This window comes from Otolemur garnettii, unplaced genomic scaffold (assembly GCF_000181295.1).
Source record: "Otolemur garnettii isolate 467f Iridium unplaced genomic scaffold, OtoGar3 scaffold00146, whole genome shotgun sequence".
NCBI classification, from domain to species: domain Eukaryota; kingdom Metazoa; phylum Chordata; class Mammalia; order Primates; family Galagidae; genus Otolemur; species Otolemur garnettii.
In genome coordinates, this window is record NW_003852541.1 from 311,548 (window position 1) to 318,226 (window position 6,679).

The 6,679-nt window shown below is 45.3% G+C and overlaps 1 non-coding gene across 1 annotated transcript; it reads right to left on the reverse strand.

Moving 5' to 3' along the window:
* Window positions 1-2,205: 2,205 nt before the first annotated feature.
* On the reverse strand, window positions 2,206-2,334 carry LOC111728243. Its single transcript, XR_002775612.1, has one exon. It is a non-coding gene; the product is annotated as a small nucleolar RNA SNORA19 (small nucleolar RNA).
* Window positions 2,335-6,679: the final 4,345 nt, after the last annotated feature.

Below are 6,679 nucleotides of genomic sequence, written 5' to 3' on the forward strand. Positions count from 1 at the left end.
TGATGCCACGGCACTCTACCCAGGGGGACAGCTTGAGGCTCTGTCTCAAAAAAAAAAAAAAAAATAACAAGAAGAAAGAAGGGCAAGATCACGAGGATCCCAGCATATTTGACAAAACAAAGGGAGAACTTTGTGACTTAGTAGTTTCTGCTCAACTTCACTGACATGTTACAAGAAGTAGGAAAGCAAAGATCACAAGGGTCTCTGCATGGTTAACTGGACAAAGAAAGAGCTACGTGACTTCTCAGAGGGAGTGTGAAGACAGGAATATGGCTGTTTCCCAATAGAGGAGAAGCAGTTGGGGGTTCATTCTCTGAATGTTCCCCAGGTTGTGAGGGCCTTGCCAGCCTCACAGCCCGCTCTCCACAAACCACCTCCTCCTTCCCAGGGATAGGGGAGCACAACTGACACCCCTCCCGGGAAGCTTCTGCTCATCTGATGCAGAGTATGAGCTCCCTTGAGCTCCTTGTTAGGTAATTGCTCCAGAAAAGCCTCTTCCCCCCAAAGCCCCTCCCTGCTTTCTCCTTTCCAAGCACAGAGAGTTGCCTGCTAAACATCTACCTGTCCCAATTACCCCCTCAAAATTTCTTTTTCTTCTTCTTTTATTTATTTATGTATTTATTTATTTATTTTTGCAGTTTTTGGCTGGGGCTGGGTTTGAATTCACCACCTCCAGCATATGGGGCCTGCGCCCTACTCCTTCGAGCCACAGGCCCCGCCCTACCCGCTGAAAATTTCAAACTTATGGCCTGCCCCTAATGGCTCTTCCCGCCAGAGCAGTAACTCCTTATTGGCTATTCTACCATCCCATCATCATTCCGAGACTTCCCCTAACCGAACCTACATAAGGGTGTGCTTTTCTTTTGGTCTATCCTCTCTCCTCCCTCTCCTCTCTTTCCTTTTCTCTTTTCTCTTCACTTTCTCTCCTCCTTGGTGCTGCTCTGCAGCATCCCCACCACCACCACCCCCGCCCCACCCAATAAAAACCTTTCGTACAAGCCTTTATGGTCTGTGAGATCTCTGCCAGTCGAGCACCGCCCTTTCATCTGGTGTCAGAAGCGGGATATAATTAGGGAACGCTCCCAAGGGTAGCTTCCACCCCTTTCTCTAGGGGTTTTTAGCTCCTGGGGACTCCCTGTCCTCCTCTTGCACTTCTGGCACTCACCACCACATCTGCTTGTGTCCACCCGCCAAGGCGTTCTAATCAGCACCCAACACCAACCTCATCCAGACTTGGTGAGTACCCCGATGGGAGCGAGTTTTCTAATTGTGGACTGGGTTGCTTACATTCCTGGTTATTCACCCGTTTCTCGAGGCTTGAGTTCCCTATTCCCATTGACCTTGTGTGGCTTAGCCCAGAGCTTCCACGCCTCGCACAAAAATTCCTGGCGCCAGGTCTCAAGTTCTCCTCGGCCCCAAGGGTCTGACACTGATCTGGGATACAGTGACGACTGTCCTAGACTGTGTTCTCATTCTCACGGCCAGCAACAAAGCAGCAGAGATGTCCACCCTTTGTCCTGGTCCTCACGTCATTCTGCTCACACTTTATTCCTGTGACTAATTGCCATGGGTGCAAGCCATTCTGTGCCACCTAACTCCCCTTTGGGGTGCTTATTACACCACCTGGTAGAATTAGGATTAGACTAAAAGCCAAAAAAATTAATTAAACTCTCTACCCAGGTTTGGCCACTTTACAAGCTAGACAACCAGAGTATCTGGCCAAGCTATGGTTCAGTTGATTATTCTTTAATTCGAAACTTATATAACTATTGTGAGCGCCTTGACAAATGGAGCAAGGTCCCCTATGTTCAGGGCTTCTCATATCTTAGAACCAAACCTAATTTATGTTTGGGTGATTGAAAATCTTTTTTTTTCCATAGAAAACACAGGGTTAATAACAGCCACTATTTACTTAGCACTTTTTATATGCAGTGTCATGACAGTCACGGCAAGCAGAATTCATGCCCATTTTATTCCAAGAATAAAACTGAAGCTCAGAGAATCAGAGCATTGCTGAAGCTGGAATTAGAATTCCAGGCTATCAACTCCAAAGTCTTCTCTGAACCATGATACATGAATTATACTACCACTCAAACATATCTTTTAAAATCCTAGTTTCCCAAAACAAAAAACCTAAATGGTCACATCTTTTGTAGACAAAGACTTGTTATTTACCTAATACATTTAACCACTTTCTATAAAGTTTCTTGTCTGAAGGAGACTGCCAGCATTACTATTTATAGTTATACTGCTAATTAACTTTCAGCTATTTGGATAGCACATAAGAAATAACACTGCTCACATATAAAGAAAGCAGGTCAATGAAATGTGCACCCAAAATTCTTATAGCAAAGGACTCTTCTACTCTCTATTTCCCTAAACCAAACCTATCCGACCCCTCCATAGCCTCCACCGCGCAAGCAAACACAGTAGTTCCTGTTCTGGTCCCGCCATATTCAGTTCCTCCCTCAACCACACACTTGCCTCCACCCTCTGTCCCTCCTACTTCCCGGTCAACCAATCTGAGCTCATCTCCTAACTCCTCCGCTCCAACTGGCCCTCAGAGTTCTTCCTGTCATCTCAGTCCACCTCTGGCTGCTCCAAGAAACACTTCTGGACCTCTCTACCCCTCTCTTCCTGCAGCTCCTCCATATGCTGGTCCTACAATGCCACCATGTAGCAATGTAGACAAAGTGTAAACTAATTCTACTGCATCCACTACTCCCCCTTCCCTTCCCCCCATCCCCTCACCGGATCCCACTCCCGACAGTCTCCAGACTTAGAAGAACCCTCAGCTCCCTCTCACTTCCTGGCCCCGCTCCGCAAGGTAGCTGAAGTGAATGATGTAGTTTCTGTTTCTGTTCCTTTCCCCATAACTGAACTCACACACCTTAAAGTTAGACTAGGTTCCATTACTTCTAATCCTCATTTGATTCAACAATTTCAAATTATTACTATGTCCTATCAACTTACCTGACATGATGTTTTTGTTATTTTCGCTAAAACCCTAACCCGTGACGAGTGCGACACAAGTGTGGGAGAGGGCAAAAGAGGCAGCAAATCAATTTCATATGCCAAACAATGAGCATCCTACAGGTGACACTGCAGTCCCTAACTCCCAGCCAGATTGGAATTATAATAATACTGGGAAGAAAAGTAAAGACATTTTTATTACTTGCATTCTTTACAGTCTCAGAGCTATCAATTATGATAAATTACAGAAAGTCATACAAGATAAGTCTGAGAATCCTTCAGTTTTCCTCCAATGCCTTACTGAGGCTTTTGTTAAGTATACTAACTTAGATCCTGAAACAATAGATGGGAAAAACATTCTCATGACTTATTTCTCTAACCAAAGTTACCCTGATATCAAACTTAAGCTAAAGTGCTTAGAGCACGGACCCCTGACACCCCAGGCCGTGATCTTAGACACAGCCTTTAAGGTTTACATGGGGCGAGATGATGTTTTCCGAAGGGAAAATAAAAATTCTCAAACCCAAGATTATCAAATGCTAGCTCAAACATTACAGTGTCACTGAGGCTATCATTCCTAACCTACATAAGTCATGAGGGGCTAAAGGCTACTTCACGACTCAACCACCTGGACCATGCTACAAATGTGGTGAAGAAGGCCCAATCCCAGGCCCCCACCAGGGCCATACCCTCTCTGCAAAAGAAAGGGCCACTGGGAGGCTGACTGCCCCTTGACCCAAAGAGGACATGGGGCCAGCCAACCTGTGGCACCTACAGCAGACTTGTTGGGGCTTGCCTCTTCTGAAGACTCTCAGGACCCTGGCTTCTCTCACCCAATGAAGATCACCTGTGGAGCCAAGGGTAACCCTGATGGTGACAGGTAGGATGATCGCCTTCCAATTAGACACAGGAGCCAGCTTCTCAGTTCTTAAAGAGTTCAGCGGTCCTACCTCCTTGTCGCCTGCCTCTAATATTGGGGTAGAGGGTTTTTCCCACTGTCCACGTCAAACTCCTTTTTTACACTACATGATTGGCAATTTCTCATTTATATATTCCTTTTTGGTTTCACCTTCCTGTCCAGTTCCCCTTCTGGAATGTGACATACTTTCCAAATTAGGTAGCGCCTTCACTTTTGATTTTAAGTTGACAGATGCTGACCCATCTCCTTCTGCCTCACTCTGCCTCATCCTTTCCCGAACCATCAAAGACCCATCACCCTGGCCCATTCCACCAGGGCAAATAAATCCTAAGGTTTGGGATATTAAAATGCCCTCAATTACCTCCTGCTCTCCACTTCTTGTTACTGGAGAGTTCTTGTTACTTCCCTCTACCCACCACAAAACAAGAACTCCTCTTCTTTTTAGGGTTAGCTGGACACCTCAGAGCATGGATTCCCAACTTTTCTCTCCTAGCTGTTCCTTTATATAATACTACTCGAGGTGACCCTCATGGGCCTCTCCTAACCTCCACTCCCACCCCTTTTAAATCTCTACAGTGTGCTTTATTAGAAGGTCCGACCCTCCACCTTCCTGATCTTTCTCTCCACTTCCTCCTATATGTCACAGAAAACTGTGGGTTTGCTCTCGGTGTGCTTGGACATCAGCTAGACCCCACCTTTGCTCCAGTTGCCTATCTCTCAAACAGTTAGATCACACTGTTCGAGGTTGGGCCCCTTGTCTCAAGGCATTGACAGCCACAATTACTCTAATACAAGATTCGAAGAAACTCACTTTTAGTTCCCCTCATTCTCTATCTGATCTTTTGACATACAAAAATCTTTGAACCCTGCCACCATGCCGCATTCTTAACCTTCAAACCTCTCTCTTATCTGACCATCATTATCTTTTAACACATGTCCCACACTAAATCCTGCATCCCTCTTGCCTACTCCCTCTGACTCATCACCCATTCACGATTGCCTTCAAACACTAGACACTCTTCTCCCTTGCCTCTCCAACGTACAACTATCAGCAACTACTTTTCCCTTCGCCATACTTTTACGAACTCACCATAAAACCAAATGACCCTGCTTGACTTAAGGAACCAAAGTGGGAAATAAGGACATATAAGAAGGGGAGTCCAGAAAATGCATATTCAGAATTTACCATCACAAAAGAAGAACCAATGTTTATTCCCCCTCCTTTAATAAGTATTGTCAAAATCATTAAAACTCATTCTCAAATTTTAAAGGAGGAAATTAGCAAAAATCAAATCTGAAGTTTCAATCTCTCCACCCTTACACCCCAACTAAATCTCAATCTAACCTATGATTCCATCTCACGCATATCCTCTCTTTTAAAACATCACCCTAAATATAAACTGAGCTGCTGGATTAGATTAAATCTTCAAGGTCTCTTACACACTAAATTCCAAGCTGCCCCAGTCATAATTCCTAACCTTTTGTCTTTCAACCTTTCAGACCCTACATCTCTTTTTTTTTTTTGAGACAGAGCCTCAAGCTGTCTCCCTGGGTAGAGTGTTGTGACATCACAGATCACAGCAACCTCCAACTCCTAGGCAAAAGCGAGTATCCTGCCTCAGCCTCCCAAATAGCTGAGACCACAGGCGCCCACCACGACTGACTATTTTTTGGTTGCAGCCGCGTTGTTGTTTTTGGTGGGCCCGGGCTGGATACGAACCTGCCACCTTAGGTGTATGTGGCTGGCACCTTAGCCACTTGAGCCACAGGCGCTGAGCCAGACCCTACATCTCTTATTTTAACAACTTGTACACACAAAACTAAACCTTTTGTGCCCTCACTCAATCAAATCATCCAGTCATACCCTCTTTGCTTCAACTTTACCAGCACGACTCCCCTATCGGGTCTGAACCCATCAAAATGCCCTACTATAGTCACTTTCCCTTCCAAGCCAAAAAGAAGTTACACAGCAAGTGCCTTCCTTCCATCCAGTTTCTCTGTGGGAAAAATTGTACTCTGTCCACACTCAGTCTCTATTCCATGTTGTGTTAATGCCTGGTTTTAAAATTATTGCGGGAGATGAACCTGTTCCAGTGCCTCCTCTTTCCCTCTATCCAACAACCTGTATAAAACGGGCCACCCAAGTTGCCATACTTCCCTTATGGCAGCCATGGGATCACAGCTGGTGGGATCACGGCTGGCCAGCACAGGTACAGGAACAAGTGGCATTTCCTACTCAATAACTCATTATAAAAAATTAGAGCATCGGCTCGGCGCCTGTGGCTCAAATGGCTAAGGCGCCAGCCACATACACCTAAGGTGGCGGGTTCGAATCCCCAGCCTGGCCCGCCAAACAACAATGACAGCTGCAACCAAAAAAATAGCCAGGCGTTGTGGCGGGCGCCTGTGGTCCCAGCTACTTGGGAGGCTGAGGCAGGAGACTCGCTTGAGTCCAGGAGTTGGAGGTTGATGTGAGCTGTGACGCCACAGCACTCTACCCAGGGGGACAGCTTGAGGCTTTGTCTCAAAAAAAAAAAAAAATTAGAGCATCAACATGAAGAAAACATCCAACAGAGTAATGAGATGATTTTAGGACTCCAGCAACAAATTAATTCACTAGCTCAGGTAGTCCTACAAAACCACAGAAGGTTAAGTCTTCTCTTGGCAGAAAAGAGAAAACTTTATTTGACACTCCAAGGGGAATTTTTTTTTTTAATAAGTCTAGAATCATCCCTAATAAAGTTCAATCACTCCAAGAAAGCCTCAAACTCCTAAAAAAAAAAAAAA